Source organism: Phyllostomus discolor, chromosome 1 (assembly GCF_004126475.2).
Source record: "Phyllostomus discolor isolate MPI-MPIP mPhyDis1 chromosome 1, mPhyDis1.pri.v3, whole genome shotgun sequence".
Classification (NCBI taxonomy): domain Eukaryota; kingdom Metazoa; phylum Chordata; class Mammalia; order Chiroptera; family Phyllostomidae; genus Phyllostomus; species Phyllostomus discolor.
The window spans coordinates 87590421-87614066 of NC_040903.2; the positions used below are offsets into that span (position 1 = coordinate 87590421).

At 37.8% G+C, this 23646-nt stretch overlaps 1 protein-coding gene across 3 annotated transcripts in view; it reads right to left on the minus strand.

Moving 5' to 3' along the window:
• The window catches only part of NFKB1 (nuclear factor kappa B subunit 1), a 128873-nt gene extending 107183 nt beyond the window's left edge, over positions 1-21690 (minus strand). The window contains exon 1 of one of the 3 annotated variants that reach the window (XM_028506770.2): positions 21302-21690. The gene's annotated coding sequence lies outside the window, so the exon portion shown is untranslated. The remainder of the gene's footprint in view (positions 1-21301) is intronic. The other 2 variants (XM_036025942.1, XM_036025951.1) reach the window with 2 other exon arrangements.
• Between the last annotated feature and the right edge of the window lie 1956 nt (positions 21691-23646).

Here is a 23646-nt window from a genome sequence, read left to right on the forward strand (position 1 = left end):
TTTTATTCTATCAGATTTTATTTTTAAAACACCTCCAAACTTTTCAAATCCATTAAAATGATTTCAAGACCCACTAAGGGGTCACAATGTGAAGTTTGAAGACAGAATCTGAGTTACCATCCAGAGGGTGCAGTGGGGAATCAAAGAGGTACAGTGTCTATTTTCCAGATTATATTCAGCCACAGCAGACACCACTGAGGTGTAATTTTAACACCTCATCTTGGAGAGCAAGAAGGATGATATTTCAATAAAAAATCATTTTTCACCATTTCTCTCCTGGGTAATAAATTAAAAAGAGAAAAATATGCTGGAGACTATTTCCACGAAGGGTGTTTTTTGAGGGAACATGTTATAAGGTATATGACATGTTACTACATGTAATGTGAACACTCCAATGAGAGTATCTTTTGACTCTGCAATTCCACTTCTAAGAGTCGTGCAAACAAGTGTGAAAAAAATAAGTACAAGGATATTTATTGCAGCAAAAAGGTAATAATATCAATATCCTTTGATAGCATATTGTTCAGACTCATGCTGCATTCATAGTTATATATTATATAATTGTTAAAAATAGCAATTCAGGTCTATAAAAACATGGAGACTTTTACTACGTGAGTTATACAATTCTATGTTCCAATTTTCTAACTCAATTATGTAATTGGAAATATACATTTTAATAGAAAAAAAGAGAAAATCAAACCCTACCCAGAATTTGAAGTTTAATTCTAACATTTTTAAGAATTATGACATGTGACGAATAAAACATGAAGTATGGAATGAATTGAACATTTATAAGCATTACCAAAGTCTTCTTTATAATAAATATAATAGAAAAAAGGTGCTGTTTATTTACAGCTTTCTGATGATATATTGGCTTAGTGGTGATGAAAGAAAAGTTAATGGTGATTTTAGTTACCTTTCTCAAAAATAGCTAATTTCTGAAATTTTTGAAAAAGAATCATTTTTGCGTCCCACCATATTTAGATTGGTATTAACTCATTTTCCATGTTTTTCCACTCTTCCATCTGTTTTCAGCTCTCTATTGTTTTATATGGGTGAGATGTGACAAACTAACATCTACAATAGCCACCTAGTAAGTACAAATACATTGTGTTTGGAGCTGGTATAAGATAAGGTCTCTGCTCTCAAAGGAATGCCAACCTAATAGGGATGGCAGATACATATACAGTATTCAACCATTAATTCATGCAAAGATTCATAGCACAGTTAGTGACACAGAGCAAATGATAGTCATTTTACTACTTGGCATAATAAACAATATGTTCATGATAAATTGGGAAAAGAGACTGAAACAGTAAAAGTTTCTGACATTCTGAGAAGATCAAACATTTTATTACTTTCCCATTCTACATTTATGAGGATACTACCACATTCCCTCTTTATCCCTATCTTTATCACCGTTGAATAAAATGTTTGCATTTCACCCCTGGGGACATTTGGCAATGTCTAGAGACAGTTTCAGCTGCCATAGCTGGGTGGGTGTTCCTACTGGCATCTAGTGTATAGAGGTCAGAAATACTGTTAACCATTGTATAATGCACAGGACAGCTCCTCACAATGAAGAAATATCTGACCCCAATGTCAACACCAAGGATGAGAAACCCTGATGAATGCCATCACATCATGTCAAGTGTTTGGGTTCACATGAAGAAAGAACTAAACTTGACTGACTGCCTCCCAAGAGTCAGGACTTATACCTAATGCTTCACATATTTCATTTAATTCTCACAGTAACCCTGAGAAATATTGTCCCAGATGAGCAGACTGAGATTTAGCGAGAGTAAGTCATTTGCTTGGTTGACAGAGTAATGCCAGTAAATCTGACTCCATAGGCTATGGTTTACTTGTCTAAGAGGCAGAAGTGATTTTTCTCCTTGACTTACAAATTTATTTATTTTAATCAGTGTCTTGCTCCAGGTCTCCTGAGTGTTTAGGTTGGAGCTAGTCTACCCACAGCACTGCCTGAAAAGCAAAACAGGACTGTGACAAGGCACAAAACTCAACTGAGTTCTTCAGACAATCAAAGGTGAAGGTAAAAATACCAAACAATGGTAACTCAGTGGCAGTTGCTTTTTGTCTGATTTTGTTTTAAATCTTTATTCAATGAAAATATCCTTCTTTCAGAGGATAGAAGGAGAATAAAGAGAGTCTCTCTGAAACATGTCCATAGAAAATACCATATTCACTAATGGTATAATAAAAATATATATATATATATATATACTTATATATATAATATACACACATATATAATATATATTGTAATATATATAATATATATATTATAATATTATATGTATATTAAAGTAAGACATATTGAAGTGCTTCTTGAATATTTTCCTCCCTTCAATAACCTAGCCATTTATTAAAAAATACTTGAGCTCATTACGTGTTAGTAGAGACACCAAAGTATACGGAGTGATGCAGTCCCTGTACTCAGAGAGCTTATAGTTGTGGTAGATTGAAAGCAATGGACAAACTCCACCCAACAAAAGGAAAAATCTGTTTCTCCACTCCTCGAATCTTGGCAGGCCTGTAACTTTCTCTGACCAATGGAATGAGACAAGTGTGAGTTTTAATGTAGGTTTCAAGAGACCTTGAGGCAACATTATTGCTTCGGTGTAACACTGCTGCCATGTGAACAAGCCTGGGCTAGCTAGCTCACTGGAGGGTGAAAGACCACATGGAGCAGAGTGGGTAAGTCCTAGCTGAGGCTTCCCTACACCAAACACCACAGCTGAGCAGCCAAAAGATCTCAGTGATCAGCTGAGCCAGCCCAGACCAGATGACCTAGACAGCCCACTGAATGGGGAGAAATAATACATGTTTGTGTTTTAACTAGCTTTGGAGAGATTTTTATATGCAGCATGAGCTAATTAAAACAACAGTTTAGTAAGACAAATAGGCAAAAGCCATGTGACATGTTAAGTGTTATGGAAAATGGACAGTATGTGGGGCATGGGTTAGTTATCTTGGTAATTCAGTAATTACACTTTCTTTATTAGGGTCCTATTCAGTTAGCATAATAAACAATATGCTTATAATAAAATGGGAAGAGAAATTGAGACAGTAAAAGTTGCACTGTCATTTTTATTCTATCAGCTTATTCAGTTCCCAACTGAACAAAACAAACAAGTGCATTAGTTAAAAGACACTGTGGTATAAACAGAAATAAAATTAGTAGTGTTAACCTTAAAAGTATAAATATTAATAAACTGCTGTTAGCTTTAAGCAGTGATACCACTATAAAACAAGTTAATGTTATTTTTAATCCCTTCAATTCCCCAATATTGAAAATGAAATTCATCATTCCTGTGGCAATGGCCCCCATTCATGACTTCCTAATTTCTGTAATATGTCATTCTGTCAGGTATTCAAGGTCAAAAGTTCAGCCTCCCTTTTCTTTTTTTCCCCTTTTTATCTCACACATATCCAGTCAATCAATTCTGCTCATTTGGGAGGAGGGTACTATTTCTTGTATCTTCTTCTCTGTTCCATTTCTACTGTTTCATCCCACTTAACCGTTCATTGCTTCACCTCTGAATGACAATAATAACCTCCCTACTCTTCTCCCTTATTGTGACATTACTTCTTCCTTAAGTTTCTTTCACATTATTACCATATTACTTAGCAGATGGTCAAAAGCCCTTAACAAGTCAGCATATTACATTAAACTAAATTATAAGCATCACCTATTATTATAGCCTAACCAAATCCTCTACTATAGGCAGACCTACCATTCCAAAACACCTTGCTCATTTCCATCTTGTATATTTGTTCAAAATATGTGCTACATCCTGAAATACCATCTTTCCTACTTAAATATTACCCATTCCTCAAGCCCCTACTCAAATCTGAGCTCTGCCAAGAAACCCCATATTTCACCTCTAACCCATAGCTCAGCAGTCCACATAAGTGCTATCACACTTCAGTATATTGGTGATTTTACACTTGATAACACTGTTCTACAGCAATTTAATTTTATTTTTACCATATTCTTAAGTGGATATAAATGCCTAAGAGTAGACATAAGAGTTTTTATTTTTGGTACTTCCAAATTAGTAAATATTAAGTACTTTTTAATTAATGCTGTATTAATGGCAAGAAACACTGCAACTTCAGGTACATCAAAATATGGACTTATGGTTTCAGTCATGACAGACAGAGTAACAATTATCAAACTTGCCTCCTTGCCATACTCACCTATAAAACTATACAAAATGCTTGAAGCAATACATTTAAGACAGGGAACAAAAGATAGCATAGGGCTGAACACCATCCATAAGAGAATAAAAATATTTGAAGTAAACTCCAAATTCACTTTTGACTGCAGCCATGTTCCAAATCATGACACAAAGATGTAGAACCCCAAGGGAGAAGCAATCTCACTGGGCAGGGTATCAGAAAGGAAGGATTCACAAACAGAAAGTGGCTTATTATTTGGCCAGCTACCAAATATTAAACCAAATATTAAGCTATGCTAGTGTAGGACAAGATACTGCAAAGCCTACTAGAAAACAGATGCTTGAGATCTAAGAGCTGAATGAGAATTCCACATGTTCCTGGAACTTCTGAGAGACACTGAAGTTTCCATTATCCAAGGTGAAGAGACGTCAATGAACAATCTGAGCATTCAGTTGTGGTCTCAGGAGGACCATGCGATAGGAGTAAGGGACATACCCTACAATAAGGGCCACTCTAAACCCATCTCAATCAAACCAGGTGATTCACCAGTAAACTTATTGCTTCTTACAACAAAACTCATTATTCTTTAAAGGAACAAAAAGATCTATACTCTGTAAAAGTAGTATCTACAACATACAATAAAAAATAGCAAAACATGCAGAGAAGTAGGAAAATATGATTTACTATGACTTTAAAACTGCTAATGCCAGTATGTTTGAGAATGTAAAGGAAAAGATGACATAATGAATGAACAGATAGGAAATCTCAGCAGAGAAATTGGAACTCTTAGAAAAGATTCAATGAAACAATGAAATGAAAAAGATTCTAGACCGAAATGAAACTTCACTAGGTGGCCTTATCAGCATATTGAACATTGTGAAATAAAGAATCAATAAGCTTGAAGAATGGTCAATAAAATATATCCAATCTGAAGCACAGAGAAACATGACAGAAAGAATTAAGACCCCTTCAGTGACCTCTGAGGCAATATTAAGTGGTATGTAGTTTAGAGTCCTAGAAAGAGAGAGGAGTAAGAGAAAACATATTGAATAAAAAATTGTCAGGAATTTTGACACTTGAGACTTCTGGCCAAGATGGAAGAGTAGGTAGACACACTGAGTCTCCTTGCACAACCAAAAGAAGGACAACAAATTTAAAAACAAGTAACACCCAGAACTGACAGAAAATCAAACTGCAGGGAAGTCTGACAACCAAGGAGTTAAGGAAGAAATATTCATGCAGACGAGAAGGAGGGGCGGAGATGGGCAGCTGGGCGGCAAGGACTAGCGACAAGGCAGCGACTAGAGGACCAGAGTGGGCAAGGCAGCAGCTGGTGGACTGGGTGGTCACATGTTTGCATGCAGATAAACCACAAGGACCAACTGGGGAGTGAGACAGGCTGCAAAACTCAGGGTTCTAGCACAGGGAAATAAAGCCTCAAAGCCTCTGACTGAAAATATCTATGGGGGTTGAGGTGGGAGAAACTCCCAGCCTCACTGTAGAGTTTATTGGAGAGACTCACAGGGTCCTAGAATGTATACAAGCCCACCCACCTGGGAATCAGCACCAGAAGGGCCCAATTTGATTGTGGGTAAAGGGGGAAGTGACTGAAAACTGGCAGAGAGCAGAGCAAGGGGCATTGTTCCCTCTCGGACTCTCCCCTACATACAGTGTCACAATGCACGGATGTGGGTTGCCCCTTCTGGTGAACACCTAAAGCTCTTCCCCTTACTATGTAACAGGTGTGGGGAGACAAAAAAATGGTCCAAATGAAAGAAAAGATCAAAGCTCCAGAAAAAATACAACTAAGCGACACAGAGATAGGCAACCTATCTGATGCACAGTTCAAAACACTGGTATCAGGATGCTCACAGAATTGGTTGAATATGGTCACAAATTAGAGGAAAAAATGAAGGCTATGACAAGTGAAATACAGGAAAATATAGAGGGAAACAACAGTGACAGGAAGAAAACTGGGACTCAAAAACTGGGTCACTGGTCTGGACCAGAAGGAAGAAAGAAGCATTCAACCAGAACAGAACAAAGAAATAAGAATTCAAAAAAATGAAGAGAGGCTTAGGAACCTCCAGGGCATCTTTAAACATTCCAACATTTGAATCACAGGGGTGCCAGAAGGAGGAGAACAAGAGCAAGAAATTGAAAACTTATTTGAAAACATAATGAAGGAAAACTTCCCCAATCTGGTGAAGAAAATAGACTCCCAGGGAGTCCAGGGAGCTCAGAGAGTCCCAAAGAAGTTGGACCCAAGGAAGCACACACCAAGGCACATTATAATTACATTAGCCAAAATTAAAGATAAGGAGAGAATCTTCAAAGCAGCAAGAGAAAAGGAGAGAGTTACCTACAAAGGAGTTCCCATAAGACTGTCAGCTGATTTCTGAAAAGAGACCTTGCAGGCAAGAAGGGGCTGGAAAGAAGTATTCCAAGTCATGAAAGGCAAGGACCTACATCCAAGAATACTCTATCCAGCAAAGCTTTAATTTAGAATGCAGGGGCAGATAAAGTGCTTCCCAGATAAGGTCAAGTTAAAGGAGTTCATTATCACCCAGCCCTTATTAAATGAAATGTTAAAGGGATTTATCTAAGAAAAAGAAGATAAAAATATGTAAAAATATGAACAGTAAAATGACAACAAACTCACAGTTATTAACAACCAAACTTAAAAAACAAAAACATAAACAAACTAAGCCAAAAACTAGAACAGGAACAGAATCACTGAAATGGAGATCACATGGAGGGTTATTTGAGGGAGAGTGGGAGGGGGAGAGAGGGGGAAAAGGTAAAGAGAGTAAGAGGCATAAATGGTAGGTAGAAAATAGACAGGGGGAGGGTAAGAATAGTATAGGAAATGGAGAAGCCAAAGAACTTATATGTACCACCCATGGACATGAACTAAAGGCGGGGAATGAGAGTGGGAGGGGTTGTGCAGGGCAGAGGGGAATAAAGTGGGGGGGGGGGAATGGGACAACTGTAATATCATAATCAATAAAATATATTTAAAAAAGAAAAAAATAATTGTCAGGAATTTTAAAATTTAGCAAAATCAAACCATAAATACAAGAATCTCAAAGATCCCCATGTTGGATAAAGACAAATAAAACCATGCTTGGTCACATTATAGTGGAATTGTTAAAAACTAATGCTAAAGAAAAAAAAATCCTAAAAGCATCCAGGGCAAAGGGGAAGTAAGATAAGTATGATGGCTGACTTCTCATTAGAAATAATAATGAAAGTGCTAACAGAAAGAAAAAGATTAGTGTACAATTCTATATTCAGAAAATTGTCTTTTAAAAATAAATGTAAAATCGACATTTTTTAAAGAAACAAGAGCTGAGAGAATTTATCACTAGCAGGCCTGCTAAAACACATGTTAAAGTTTTTCATGCAAAAGGAAAATGGCACCAGATAGAAACTTGGACCTATATAAAAGAATGAAAATGCCAAACATGATGAATATGTATGTGAGTATAAAACATCTTTTCTTGTTCTAAAAACACAATCTACCTGGGGGTCTGTAACATATGCAAAGGTAAAATGTATAATAAACAGCACATAGGAAGAGGACAAAGGAAGCATAGCAGGTACTGCCAATTTCTTAGTGATGTGTATTGTAATACCTAAAGTAACAACTTTTAAAAAATAGCCAGTGAAGTAGGTGAGGTGGAACTAAAAAATAAAATTGATTTATTCCAAAGATGGCAGGAAAAGAAGAAAAAATGAATAAAGAACAGATGGCACACACAGCTAACAATTACCGAGATGAAAGACTAACTCCGAATATATTAATAATACATTAAATGGAAATGGACTAAACTCACTATAAAAAAGTGGAGATGGTCAGAGTGTACAAAAAGCAATATCCAAGTACGTGCTTTTCATAAGAATTACATTTTAATTTTAAATGTCATATGCTTTAAAAAAGTATGAGAATGCAAAGTTATGCCAGTTATACCATGAAAATAGTAAATATAAAAAAGCAAGCTACATTAAAATATCAGATACTGTAGCCATCAGGAGAAGAAATATTACCAGGGACAAAGTAGAACATTTCATAATAATAAAAGTGTCAATTCATCAGGAAGCAAGAATAATCTTAATGTGTATGTAAGAGCTTCAAAATATATGAAACAAAAAGTGGCAGAACTTAGGGAAAAAAACAGAAATATCCACAATTATTAATATCCACAGTTAAGGTTTTGAACAATCCTCTCTCAGGAACTGATAAAAATCAATCAACAGAACATCAGTAAGGATATAGAAAATTTAGGAACACTATCGTTAAACAGATTAACTTAAGTGCATGTATAGAACACCCACCAATGACTGCAGAACACACATTCTTTTCTAATGCACACAAAACATTCTCCACGATAGGCCATATGTTGGAACATAAAACAAGTCTCAATAAATTTCCAAGAAGTGAAATCATGCATACATGTTATATAAACACAATAAATTAGAAATTAATAAGAGAGCTATCTAGAAAATCCTGAAATATATATAATTAAGCCACAATGTTATATAGGTGTCAGGAGAAGTGCTTCTTAGAATCAAGAGAACATAGTAAATATAACCTCATTATCCTGCATGGAAAAAGTGTATCAAGTCTACTGTAACCACGGGGGACAGGGATTTTCTTAGAAAAGTGACCAGAATGAATTCTAATGCATTCCAAAAGGAAAGAAACAAAGAAAATCTTTTCTTATAGTTGTTTTCTTAAGCACAGATGACTGATATTTTTATAATCAAAAACATATTTTGGGCTTTTTCTAATCACATAATTGTCATGTATACCAATGACAGATTCCATTTTAAGCAAAATTTCTTATTGTGACCACTATAGTAGGATAAATTCTATTGAGTATAAATTTGTATACCTAGAGAAATTCTCTAAATATACTAAATTAGATAAAAACTTACATTTTACAATTTAAGTCACTCATGAGATATGTTGCATCCCATTTCTACATGAAAACAAAGTTTGGGATGTTTCATTCAAGTGGCATAGAAAGGATTTTGACTTAATGGACTTTGTTTTTAATCTTTTGCTGCCACATTTCTAATTCTACAGATTTCTTTTTCCCCAAAAATAGTGTACACATAGCACAGAGGACTTCTAAGGCAGTAAAAATACTCTTGTATAATAGCATAATGATGGACACATGTCATTATACATTTGTCCCAACCCACAGAATGCACAACAGCAGAATGAACAATAATGTAAAAACATGGATGATGTAAAAACATAGGCTCATCAGTTGTAAGAAATGTACCACTGTGATGGAGGATGTTGGTAAAGGTGGAGGCTATGCATGTGTAGGGGCAGGGGATGTATGAGAAATTTCTGTACTTTCCCCTCAATTTTGCTGTGAGCCTTGAATTGCTTTAAAAAAATAAAGTCTTAATTAAGAAACAGACTATTACCAAATTTTAACTTCACATCTGTCCTTTGTCTTGAGCATCATTTTGGAGTATTTGTATTTTCAGACTGAGGAGGAAGTAAACCTCAAGGATTATATTCTTTTGATCAAATATAGAGCAACTGATCAAGTTCTTTAAATCTGAATATGATGATTTTAGTTTGGATTTTCATTGTTATTAATCCTCAAATATCAATAAAAATATATTCTCTATATTTTAAAAGAAAAGGATTCCTCACGGATAGAAAGCAGGACTGCAGCTAATGTGGGGGCAGTTGTTAGAGGGTGGAAGGATTGAGAAAAAAGGAAAAAGGACCCATGGACATGGACGACAGTGTGGTGACTGATGGGGGAAGGGGGATACAAGAGGACCAAATGATAATGGAAAAATACAATAAAAAGGAGAAAAAAATAAAAGAGAAGGATTCATCATGTGAGCCAACAATACTTTGTTCTAAGGATATGGTGGCTATCGGTTTGGAGGGAGAAAAGGGTTTCCTTGAATAAATAATCACAATGATGACCTTCCAATCACACAGACACATGTGAAAATTCGCAAGCATCAAAATCAGGCCTTATACAGGGAACTTTCAGGCCGTGAGTGTAGTTATGAAGGCTTTTCCACACTGACCACTCATATAAACCTTTCAATTTATGCAGACACTAATGTATAAAGTAAGTAGGAAAGAAAGAGGTGAACTACACTCTCTTCTGTGTCTGATAAAGTCTGATGCGAATTCTCCTTTCTCCCTTATCTCTTTGTTAGCAACCTTGACTGCCTGGCAATAAACAAAACAGCTACTCAAACTCACAAATGACAAATTAATGTAAAAATATGATTTGTTTGATATTTTTACTAACATATTTTGTTTAATGAGGAAAATCTGGAACAAACAGACCTTAGAGCTTTTAACCTTAGCAGAGTTCTTATTTATATGAAGCTCATTACTAGCATCTTTGAGTAATTAATTTATTCAGTCAATTCTCAGTTATATGTAGATGAACATGAGTCATGGAATCTACATGCATGTAATCCAAACAGTCATTAATGAAACTTTTTAAAGGATAGTGGTCCTGACCAAGAAGAGCAGAAGGGGGTTTGTGGGGTATTGTTTCTAAAACACTACCTGGGTTAAGTGTGTTCACTTTGAGATAAATCATTAAAATTGTACTATTATGATTTCTGCATTTCTTTTTGATGATGCTTCAATTTTAAAAAGGTTAATGTAAAAAGAAAACAATTTTAAACTGAAAACTTTACATGATAATAAGCTCCATCAAATTATGGATTTCTGTCTTGTTCAACATTGTATTTCCAGTACACAGAAATGACTCAACATATATCTAAATAAGTTAATGGTTAAAAAAGAAATTCTACTATGCAGGATAGACAGCTTATATAAAAAAGTAAAGCTTCCCATACCCCACCTCTCTTATCTCCACAATCCTACTTTGTAGAGTGATTTACTTTTTAACACGTAACTTTCTCTTTTTGGTTTTCCTGGGGGTTCTTTTCAATGCCAAATACTGGGTTGGCCAAAAAATCCATTACATTTTTTTCCATAAAATAAAAAATACATTTTTCATTTTCACCAATAACTTTGTTGGTTTAGATATATTCAGTATGTCAGCTATCTCCCGCTATTGGCTTCTAGTGGGTAGAGGCCAAGGGTGCTGCTAAACACTTTCTGATGCAGAAGACAGCCCCACAGCAAAGAATTGTTTGGCCAAATGTCAATAGTAGCAAGAAACTTCACAAAGCACTTTTGACACGTTCTATCAGCCACAGCACCTTCTCTGTACACTGCACAAATCTTTTTGTCTGCATTTTTACCTTTCTTGAAATAATACAGCATAATACACTGAAAATACTGCTTCTTACATGTTCTTAAAATGGCTGCACAAAAATTCACCAATTTTGATGTTTTTTTAAATGCGTGCTGACATGATAGCTGTCACAATATAAGCTAATAAAATTGTTTCAAATGAAGTTAAAGACAATTAAGCACAATTAGAGCCATAGTATGGAAAAAACATAGTGGACTTTTTGGCCATCCCAACACTATGCTTATAACTCTTTTCTTAACTTATCAATTTTAGAAATTCAGTTCTTTCCATGAGATGAGGACTCAGATCACAGCACTACCACTTCCCTTTCTTCCTCCCCCAATATGGTAATAATTAGTGAGACCTTGAACCAATTTATAATTAAAATATTGAATTTTATATTCAATTTCTGTATCATTTGCCTTCAATTTATTTGGAAAAATACTAATATGAGTTCATAGCAGAGACTAATTAATAATGAAAAAATGTAACCCCTGAAACATCTGGACATCAGGAAGAAATTAGAATGGGGTCATGAATGACAACACAACCCAAACAATCGGATAGTTTCTTATATTTGTCACATTAATAATTAAGAATTGTCTTTAACTTATCACATGCATTTTTCTTAAGTTGATCTATCTCAATATGGCAAGAAAATCTGAAATCTTCTAAATAACAGTATTATATCAAAGAAGGAAATAATTTTAGAAGAAGATGCTCAGTTAGTCGGACTCATTTTTTTTACAGAGAGAAAATGAGACCCAGAGAAGTTAATTAAATTGCCCGATCCACATAGCATGATCAATAGCAGTCTTTTTTTTTTTTTTAGTCTCACCTGAGGATATGCTCATTGATTTTGGAGAGAGAGGAACAGAGAGAAAGAAAGAGAAATGTCAACTGGTTGCTTCCAGTAACTACCCTCAACCTAGGTGTGTGCCCTGACAGGAGATCAAACCCACGACCTTTTTGGTATATGGGTGGCACTTCAACCAACTGAGCAACCTGGCTACAGCTACAGTCTATTGATATTTTGTCTAGTTATTTACTTAGTCATTCAGCAAAATTACCGGGTGCTCTGCAAATAAAAAGTAAGAAAGATGAAGTCCCTGCCTTGAAGGTATTTTCTGCCTCAATGCAAAAGAAGTCAAGAGAACATGGACAGGGTGAAACATAACTCTTTATGGGTAAGTCAGGGAGAATGGATAGAGGAGGGAGAGAGAAATGGTGATGGCCGAACTGTGCCTGAAGTTAGCAGTTAGTACAATGGCTAAGAAGGGAAGGGCGCTCCTCATACAAGGTGCACACATGCAGAGGCTGTCGGAGAAAACATGATGGACAAGGAACTGAAAATTGATGTGGATCAAGGAGAAACAGGGGGTGGGTGAAGAACAAGGAAGGGAGGTGAGGTGTGCAGGAATCAGCTTGTGAAAACAACGGAGATTTATTTCAGAAATATGAAGATCATGGCATGATCAGGCTTGCACTTTAGAAAGTTGACCTTATGCTGGAATGAAGGATGGAATAGAAAAGCAAGAGATCATTTATTAGGAGACGGTGCAAAAATGAAACTAGAAATTCAGGGAGGAAGAAATGGACTCTGGAGATGAGGAGGCAGCTGAACAGAACTTGGGGAATGACTGGAGGAGATAAGTGAGTGTGCATGCAGAACAGGTTCCTAGATTTCTGGCATGAGAAACCTACTGAGTGGACCACAGTGGGTTAACGACTACATTCCCTAGTTTGCTAGGGTAGCAATTTGGTGCATGGGGATGGTGATACATTGGATATTTGCATACTGATGGGGACATCTATGTAAAGAAACACAAGTGCCTCAGCATTAAAATTATTGTTTTCTATGGCTTGCCTTGAATGACTGGGCTCCTTCAGTGCAACCAATATTTATTTAATATAGCATGACTGCCCCCACAAATCATCCATTTATTTCAATATAAGATTAAAACCTACTTAAACAACTTTGACTAATTCCTATTTGGCTATTCTAATGGACTTTCTAAGAGAAATAGGATACTGTCCCTGCTCATCATGACAAAGAACTTCAGGGTAAATGACTGGTAAGGTAATGTTTAAAATAGTCAGGAAATATTAAAATGTTCTAAGGTAAGCTTGTTAAATTCAGTTGAATGTCTAAAATGGGAAATTGGGTAAACACATGGAGAGAAACCATAAAGACATTATTTCAAATGAATGCTATGGTATGGCCTGAGAGCAAGGAAGTACAGTGAATTGTTGTTACATGCCACGTTTCTGATTTTAATTTCCCAGGTATTTTGAAGTTTGCTTAATCACAACTGACTTCTAAAGTGTTCTCTGCCCTGGTTAGTGTGGCTCAATTGCTTGGAGCACCGTCTCATAACCGAAAGGTTGTTGGTTTAATTTCCAGCCAGGGCACATAGCTAGGTTGTGGGTTCCATCCCTATTCTGGGAACACAGGATCCCTGGTCTGGGGGTGTACAGGGGGGAACCAGTCCCTGCTTCTCTCTCACACTGATGTTTCTCTTTCTCCTTCCTTCTCTTTCTAAAAGCAATGAAAAAAAAAAAACGTTCTCAGGTGAGGATAAAATTAAAAAGACATAGTGTAGGCCCTGGCTGGCGTAGCTCAGTGGATTGAGCACGGGCTGGGAACCAAAGTGTCCCAGGTTCGATTCCCAGCCAGGGTACATTCCTGGGTTGCAGGCCATAACCCCCAGCAACCGCACATTGATGTTTCTCTCTCTCTCTCTTTCTCCCTCCCTTCCCTCTCTAAATGAATAAAATCTTTTAAAAAGTTATGTTTTTTAAAAAAGACATAGTGTTTTCAGAACATGGAGGAAATGATCATTGCTTTCAATTAATTAAAAATAGGATAATTCACAGTAAAATGCCTATAAAAAAGTTCTATTCAAGGGCAACCTATCTATTTCCTTCATTATGATCCTCCCATTGTTATGCATGATATATAAAATTTACCTTTTTCTCTGGAATTCTGATTCGCTTTCTACATTACTTTCCTTTTTCACATTCAAGTCAGTAATAAAGTTCAAGATCTAATTTTATAAAGGACTTTCCACCTTAAACTTTTTTCTGTGCTTTCATTATCATTTGTGTTGATCAAATTTTTTAAGACTCATAGGTTTGAAACATAGACACCTAACAATTTACATACCTCATCATATATTAGCATAATAAATGAGGTATGGGACTAGCTATATTTTTAGCTCTTATTAATCCATCTTCTACAAAAAGCATTTTCCCATTCCGTCTTGGTTGACTTGAAATTAGCAGGGTGAGTACATTTCAAAAAAAATAATCTTTTCACCCAGGGTGGTGTGGCTCAGTGGATTGAAAGCTGGCCTGTGAACAAAAAAGTCACTGGTTCAATTCTCAGTCAGAGCACATGCCTGGGTTGTGGGCAGGTCCCCAGCTGGGGGTGTGCCAGAGGCAACCGCACATTGCTGTTTCTCTCCCTCCCTTTCCCTCTCTCTAGAAACAAACAAAATCTTTAAAAAAATAATCTTTTCTACTTCCCAGATATTTTATGTTCAGTTTTAATTTTACATAAACCAATTGTTTTGTATATTCCCTTAAATGCCTCCCTGAAATCCAACAGAACTATAATACATTAAGTGTAATGTATATTCTTTACCTTCTTCATGTTTCTTCTTTTCTACTTTAAATTTTTTTCTGTATGAATAGCCAACTATACTCCTTCCATATTTTCACATCTTTATTTTAACTGCATGAGTCATAAAAGTGTTTGTATTATATAGACAGCATTACAGCAGATCCTGAAAGTTGTAAGGAACTCTTTTCCTTTTACCTCACCACCATACCTAGCCCCATTTATAAGACAAAGACACTGAAGTTTATATATCAAGTCTTAATAATAAAATACCAACAAATGGTTAAATCCTAGAAAATAAACCTATACCTAAGTTAAGAACTGGCAGACAAAGAAGTTCTTCAAATACCAATAAAACATGAGTCAGGATTTAATGTTAAAACATTAAAAAATAGTCATTTCCTACATTCCTAAAATTCTTGCTTTAGAAGGCATATTTTCTAAGATAATTAAGTAATTTATTTTCACTATTTAAATGAATTGCAGGCTTGGATACAGAACCAATAGATAAGTAGGTTGATTAGGGAGTTTGTCATTACTTTTAATTTTTTACTTTCATGCTTGATATATGTTAGAACGGATTTTTGGAGGTAATGATGATAGGTATGCCCTGACACCGAAACGTAGTACAAGCTGTTTAGTCCAGATGACATGACAAATAATAAAAATACTTTTAAAAATGATTGCTATTTTGACAAAGTTCATTATAACAAATTATTTTTAAAGTATTAATTTAAAAGGTGTGATTACTTTTATTCAGGTTTTGTATTTTTTAAGTTCAAGTTAGCAAATTTCTTTTCCACATGCCAGAGAGCTGCATATATATCAAAAGACTAAAACTCTAAGAAAAATCCAATAGCTTTATTTTCCACTATAAAATGTATGAATTGGTCACACGTTTTTTACTAGTATGGTAAAGGTTAGACAATGTTACAACTTTGTGTTTTTGTTTACACTTGTCTTCATGCCCAGAAGCTGTAGAATGAGCTAAGTATGTAACAGAACACAGCAGCAGAATTGATCATTCCCTGTGCTCCTCCCACAGGTAAGCCACAGTCAGAGTACCCGGACTGTTTCACTGTTTTAGCTAACAAGCACCACAGTTACTCACTCTCAGAGTGTTTGAAGACACCTTTGCAGTGCAGCTGTTACATAAGTAAACATTCAGTTTCTTCCTCAATTTGTTGGTGACAACAAAAATGATTATGCATCTACGTATTTGTAAACAACTTTTAAAATTAACTTTTTAAACTTGAATGTGTGTTTCTACGTGATCTGAAGAGAGGTCAGGGTCAGAACCAGAATCAGGGGGACAGCAAAGCTGAGTGGACTGAAATGATCAGTTTTCACTAAAAACAGTTCTGGCTCTTCCTGGGGGCACAATGACACCAGGACTCAGGCTGCTGGCCCTGTTCTCCTCTCTAGTTTGGACGGTATACTTCATTACATACATTATGTCCACACAGAATAAACGTGTTTAGGACACAGTTTCAAGGACAATTTTCTAAAAATGCTACAACTGAGGAGTAATCAACAAAACCCTGGCACGGTGAGGCCCAGGTTTTACAGTGTTGCAAAATCGTTAAAGTAATGACAGAGGAAAGTACAGTAAATCTTTCTAACTGACAGCTTGTTCCTGAGGTTTCCAGCTACTAACTCCCTCCCCCACCAACTTTATATAGATGGTACATATTTAATTCTAGATATCATGACATATTTGTTTTTAATTTTTTATTAATTTAGATAGGCTTTAACAATTTTTGGATTACAAAACAATGCTTGCAACACTGTTTTCTGTTTTCTTTATTTGACATACTCATATTGACAGTTTCAACAGAACTCAGAGAAATTCTAACCTAGCCAAAAAATGGCATTTTTAAAAACTGTACAAGCACCTTTTATAATTTCAATTACTTTATTACCTTATTTGATGAGTGCCTTTAAAACTTCAAAACTAAAAGCCATTTTTTTCCCCCAGTTCATAAACTCCTCTTTCAGAATGTCACCTTTTGAAAGGCACTGGCTACTTTTAAAAAAAATTACTTGTTCTAGTAAACTTGAAGTGTTCTTTATATAAGAATATATTATCTAGGAAGTAAGAACAAATTACTGCCTTCTTTCTTCCCAGAAGGCAAGGCAAAATGGTGTAATTCTTGTTCCTTGCAGAAAACAGCTGCAAACACAACAAAACTTGTGTCATTCCTTCTTCAACAAATGGTTACTGGCTGCTCAGTGTGTACTGACAGGCACAATGTTAAGTGTCAGATACCTGTCAGTATAGACTAGATATGAGTTTTTAAAACCTGGAACTACAGGCTTTTGATTCTCTCATGTAGCTCTTTTCTCTCTCCTTTTTATTATTTTTTTGCACTTAGGATCTTTAATAAGCCGTATAGAATCTTTACAGTCTTCTGTAAAGCTCTGTCAGTCAGGATTTTTTCCACAGATAGAAGAAATTAAATTTATAGGTAGTTTAATGTTTTTAAATTATCTGTTGAAAGTACAAACCATAATAAAGCTGGTTATAAGATTTTTGCCGTTATGGTGAAATGTAAATGAAAAGTAATAAGCCAATTTGTAATAGGGAATTAAACCACCCATTTCATTATTCTAATTTCAAAACAGGCAACAAATTAAAGCAGACAAAACTTCTATTACTAATAATTAAATCTAATAATTATGATAAAAATATGAGAGAATAATTGATTTCTTTTTAAAATTTAAAACAATATTTTTGTGATTAATATTCTAAATTAAACATTTTCATGCATAATCTATATTCCTGAGAATTCTATAATCTTTAAGAAATCACACCTTATATTACATACTTTGTGTAAAACTGTTGGCTTTAAATTATTCATAGTGAAACAGTAAGATTTTATTTCACAATTTATTTTCTAAACTATTAACTGATTTACAAGGGTAGGTCTACCAACCTCATCTGAAAATATGAAAGTCAGCTTATTAATTTGCACTCAGGAACATCTCTAATACAACAAAAGCCAAAGGTATAAAGTAACTTCATCATCATAAAAAATACTACTACTTTTTAAAAAAATCTAATTATTAATGAACTATCACAAAGATAAAAGTCTTGGTTATGCACCCCTTCTATTAACTCTACCAACTTATCTGGTTTCAATTACTAATATTCTTCTTTTTTTTAATTAAACACACATACAACACACACACACACACAGTCAAGAAGCCAAACTTGCAAGGCCACCCCACAAATCCAAACATTCCTCTCTGAGGCTGAATGCCTCCAGTTTTTCAAACCATCAAGGTCTCCTAGAGAGTGATAGGGTCAACTCAAAGGAGTATATAGTCTTCTGATGATTATAGTCTTCTCACCTCTAAGGATACTCTAGTGAATTCAGGATGTACAGTGCAAGGGTGCAAATGAGAATTCCCAGAAAGCAGGGAATGCCTCAATGTCGTTTACTGGTCACCAAGAAAGCAGTTGGCAATGAACTCTGATCATAGTTGTAGAAGCAGAAGATTTAAGTGTCCTCCAGCACTAAAATTCTACTCTTCCTTCTCCTCCTCCTTCTCTTGCAACATGTTAACAATTGTACTACCTTATATAATTCATAGTATGAACAAAAAAACCAATCAAGCAAAGAAAACCACCTTCCTACTAAGGTAAATTAATGAGAAATTTTGTGTAGCCATTGATTCTTACATATTAATTCCTGCTAATATGACTCTTGTTTAATCTGTAGAATAGAAGGGCGTAATATCAATATTTATTCTCCTTTACAGAAACACTTTTTACTGCAGTCATCTCTATGCTCAGAACAGGACTACTAAGAAGTTCTGAAGAAGAAAATGATATGTTGACTATCAAAAATCCATATGGAAACTCAGATTTTTAATGTATTGTTTTAAAATGTCAACTACTACTGTTCTTTCTTCTCCTAAATTCAAACTAATTGAAGGTTATAAAGTAACCACTTCCCCCCAGAAGCCAGAACTTTCACCTCTTCTGAATAGGGGAATACCTCTCATTAATTAGGTAAAAAAGAAGGTCCTGCTGATCGAATGGAGTCCCAGATTTCTGTAGCCCCCATTCCTTATGTAGACCTCCTATTTACCACAATGAGCAGTACCTGAAAGTCAAGGTAGTATTGTAACTTCGTTTGTTATCTGGAAGTCTAAAGGCAAGAGTAAAAGCAAACTGGGTAAATAGAGTTTCTCATAGTAGCTTTAATTTGTTCCAAGGAATATGACAAGAGAATTCTGAGGAATATGATAATTAAATCTGAAATTCTGCCTATTCCCAATTAATTGAGCTTTTACCAACTGCAAGCCAGTCATTACAGACGATATTGTTTAAGAGGCAGAAGAAGGAAGTACAAAGATCAAAGCAGTGCTTACAAAGGGGAACAACTATTTTTGTATTTGTACTCCAGTATTTACTAACTGGGTTTGAAAAATAGGGGCATTTATTTAATCCATGTGAATGCCAACTGCAGAACATAAAATAAACTGAAATTTCAAAGTAAAAATATAAATTTTCAAACTGCCACCAACCCCTAACTGGATTATATTTTCTTTAAGAAGTCTTTCAAACAGGTTAGAAATGGTTTACTCTTCACAGCAAGCAGTATTTCAGTGCTATCATAATTCTACACACAATGAGTCTTCCTTTGTGTTCATATTTGTCCAGTAGGCTGTGGCCCAGGAAGACATTTTATCTAAACAAGTTCCAGAGAAAATTGAGGAGTTGCTAGTGTATCAATATGGATAAATAATTTCAGCAGATACCATGTTCCCATTTATCATATATGTTCTTCTTACCTTAGTAATTTAATTACACAATAAATGTAAAAGGCACAAGAAACAAATCTTTTTATTTCCTGGGTTCCCAAGTTATTAAGCTAATAAAACATTTTGCTTTGTATCATTTATATAATTTTTAGTGCATTAAACTGCAAAAGAATTCATCTCTAGAAAGTGCAATATTAAAATCAGGAAAACAACATATATCAGGTAAGGGCTTTATGTTAATCAAGTATCCCTTTTAAAGTTTTAACAAACATTAATGCAATTTAACGTACTAAAAATATTCAGTTGATGGATTTTGCTAGAAAAATAAGCACTAATTATCTTGATCCCAAGGTTTAGTGTTTACCAAAGATCACCAGTTTGTAGAATAACATTTGTATTTCAGAGCTATTAAGTGTTTTAGTAATACCAGTCATTTTCCCAGCTTATGGGCTTTATGACAGAATCTTTAAATTAAATATAGTTATTTAATAAGCTGCTATGCTGAAAAACCCTACTTAATAAGTCCATGAAAACATCTTAAATCTTCATAAGATTTAAGTTTCAGGATAGACCAATAAATCAGGGCAAACATCTCCATCGGTATTTATTTTTAAAGACCGTAAGAAAACCTGTATTCAGGCTAGGCTTTACTTATATGATTATTTTTGTTCTAGAGGTCATGCACAATACATGGTACCGTTGTTCAAGTGTTTAACGTAATCGGAGTGCCTGAAAAGTGCTCTAAGTAGGTGATTTCTTTTCCCTGTTATATGCCAGGCCCTGGAGGATCAGTAACAAGCCCTCCTTAGGTCCTGAAAACCAATGCACAGGACCTATACAGTAGGTGAGTGTATTATGTCCTGGCAGGGGTATTTGCGTGTAAATGAAGCGGGGGTTCTTTCGGAAGTAGGGGACCACGGCAGAAGGCTGCCCTATTCAGTTTGAGGGAGCTGGGGAGGCTTTCCCAGCCGAGAGGACTGCCATGCACTTCTGCTTTCATTTCATGGAACGCCCTTAGGTGAAATCTGGTTCGGCACTGCACCAACCACCTTCCCCTCTTTCCTCCGAGCCAAAGAGCACCTCAAGCCATCCCCCAGCAGGGGGTGGGGGTGGGGATTTTAGAAAAGTTTGTGAGAGTTCCCCTCTGGGTCCCGTTCCCGCCGGGCAGCGGGACGCGAAGAGAAAGGACGGCCGGGGCAGCACGGCCCTCGGGTCGGCCGGGTCGGCCGGCGCCAGGTCCGGAGGAGCCTTCCCCCGCGATCGCCAATCCCTGGTGCCTCTCAGCTCCCGTCAACCTCCTCCCACGCTGTGGCCCAGCAGTTAGTGCGGGAGCGAGGGTGTCCGGGTGCGGCCGGAGGGGCGCGGGGCGGGGAGGTGGCGGGACCCGGGCCGCGGGCGCCCGGCGTGGCCCCTCCGCGCGGATCCGGCTTACCCTGGTGGCGAGTCTGCGCTCGGCCTCGCGGTGCCTGCGGGCTCCCCCTCCGGGCCGGCGCGGGCCTCGGGGCCGCGGGAGGAGCGAGTTCGGCTGCGGGTCGGGGCCGGCGGTTCCGGGGCGCGGGCGCGCGGTCTCGCCGGGCCGGGCCAGTCAGTGCCGCGCCATGTCGCAGCGCGGGCGGAGGGAAGCGCGGGGCGCGCGGGGGCCGGGCCGCGGCGGCGCCGCCTTCCCGGCCGCGGCGGCTCTGGCCTGGGCTGCGCGGGGCTCTCGGAGCGCGGTCTGCGGCCGCTCGCTGGCCGAGGGCGGCGGCGGCGGCGGTGGCGAGAGGCCCGACGGACGGGAAGGGCAGGGGAAGCTGTCAGCGCGTAGCCCGGCCGCTCCGGTGGCGAAACCTCCTCTTCCTGCCCCGGCTCGCTGGTGCACTTCTCTGTCTTTCTCTCTTGCTCACTCTCTCACTTCCTGGCTGGAAATTCCCACTGACGTCGAGAAAGAAGACAGACGGACACACGCGTGCACGCCGCGGGGGCGGGAGGTGGGGTCGCCGCCGGGGGTGGGGAAAGCCCGCACCACGGGGGCGCCCTGCGCCGGGAGACCCGCCGCCCGCCGCGCGCCAGCCCCTCGGGGCCGCTACGGAGCGGGGGACCAGGAGCGCGCGGTCGGCGGCCAGGACGTCAGGGTCCCCCGGCGGAGCTCCCTCTCCCGGGCCGCGCTCCTCAGGTCCCGAAGGCGGGAGCGAACAGGGACGCCCCCTGAAGACCGTGAAGGGTCACAGAGTCCCGGGATGCAGCGGCACCGGCGCGCAGTGCACCGGCGGGCGGTCCAGAGACTCACAAGGACAGGCCGGAGCACCTGGAGGGGATGTTGGGTCGTGTGGTGCCCACCACGCCATGTATAGAAGTAAATCTCATCTGTCTGTTCCCTTTAAATTGTCACAGTTACACCCAAATCCCTTTACAAATGAAACTGGAATTTCTGTCTAGTAACTGACTTCTGTCCAACAAAGTCTCAACATCTACTGGGTTTGGGTGAGGTCTTAAATCCCCTGGTTATGACTGATTTTGAATTGTCACCTACAGGGCATTGTCGGGCCTTTATGACAATTACTGTGGATGGAATTACAGTGATGGTGGTAGCAATGGTTTTGGTCCACAGCTCATAAAGAAACATTGATCCAGTGGAAGGGCGTTTTTCTCCTTTTTTTTTTTTTTCTCCTGGAAAGACCACTACTACAACCTGCAGACAGGACTCCTAGTGATCATAATTCACTAGATTTCAGCTTCTTTATGTGCCAGGCACTGTACTGGACTAGGGCTGAGGATATCTTGAAATAGGTTAGCTCGCAAATAAGAAACCTTGAACTGATATTTGAGAGCTTATTATCTCACTTCAGAGTTGAGTGACAGCTGCGCACTTCAAAACATCGGTAATCAAGCAGTCACTAGGCAGGGTTGCTATGACATAGGATTGCCCCCAGCAGGATTTCCACATTCCTTTTATGCCTCCTCCTTTCCCCGCACCCTCACTCCCCAAAGTTTTAAGAGTGTTGACTTTAAGAGTTTTAAGAGAGGATGTTTGGCAGAAGAGTAGAGATTCATTCATTGGGTCTGGGATGAGTCTTTGCAGTGACCTTGGGAACAACCAGCAATCTACCTTTAAGGGATTTGAGTTAGTTTCCGTGGATAGAGGACTTATAAAGACTTAAGACGATGGATTTTAGAAACCCTGTGTTTTTATTTATGGGACATTATTAGAAAGTGTGCCAATACTATATTTTAGTAGATCAATAGTTTCTATAAAATTATTTTTGTCATTAACATAAACAGTACAAACTTCCGTGAAACAGCAAAGTATTAGAGGAATAGTTTTCTTTCTTTATGGAGTAGGGATGAATATTTACCCTCCTCATTCACAGTTGGGGGAGTGACTATCCCTTTGCTGAAATAAAGGGTAGACAAGGTTGGAATGTTCAAAGAGTAGAACCAGGGTAACATATTTTGGGAACAACAATAAAAGAGTGTTAGTGAAGATGATTCCATTTCAAATTCAAAGTTATCCCATAGAATGGACTTAAAATAAGGACTGTGTGTTAGGCAGGTATATTTAGTTTTTTAAGGGCACCTTAAAAAATTACCACAAACAGTGGGGATTTATCCCTCACAGTTCTGGAAGGGCAGAAGTTGGGACCCAAGGGATGGGCACAGCCATGCTCCCTCTGAAAGCTCTAGGAGAGTCCTTTCTTAACCCTTCATAGCTGCTGGTGGCTCTCAGCAATCCCTGGTGTTTCTTGACTTTTAGCTAATGTAACTCCAATTTCTGCCTCTGTCTCCACATGGCTTTCTCCT